Genomic DNA, 290 nt, shown 5'->3' with positions numbered 1-290 from the left:
CCTGGTCTCACAGGAAGTGCAGGGATCTCCAGGATCACACCTTTTTCTGAATAGCAGGTAAACAGAGACAGACTTCCACCATCAGATTGGAGTCACACAGAGACAGAGACACAGCTGGAACATCTCACTGTACCTGAAACACTGATGGACACTTCATCGCTCTGCTGTCCAGATGAGCTTTCACACCAGAAGGTTCCACTGTAGGACGAGTTACGATCCAAAACGCACAAACTTCCACTCATCTCAGCTGCTCCACAGTCCTCAGTGGGTCCTCCGCTGGTCATCTTCAC

The sequence above is a fragment of the Haplochromis burtoni genome, unplaced genomic scaffold (genome assembly GCF_018398535.1).
Source record: "Haplochromis burtoni strain Fernald_Lab_line unplaced genomic scaffold, NCSU_Asbu1 Contig_928, whole genome shotgun sequence".
In the NCBI taxonomy this organism is placed as follows: Eukaryota; Metazoa; Chordata; class Actinopteri; order Cichliformes; family Cichlidae; genus Haplochromis; species Haplochromis burtoni.
This window is presented reverse-complemented; position numbering follows the sequence as displayed.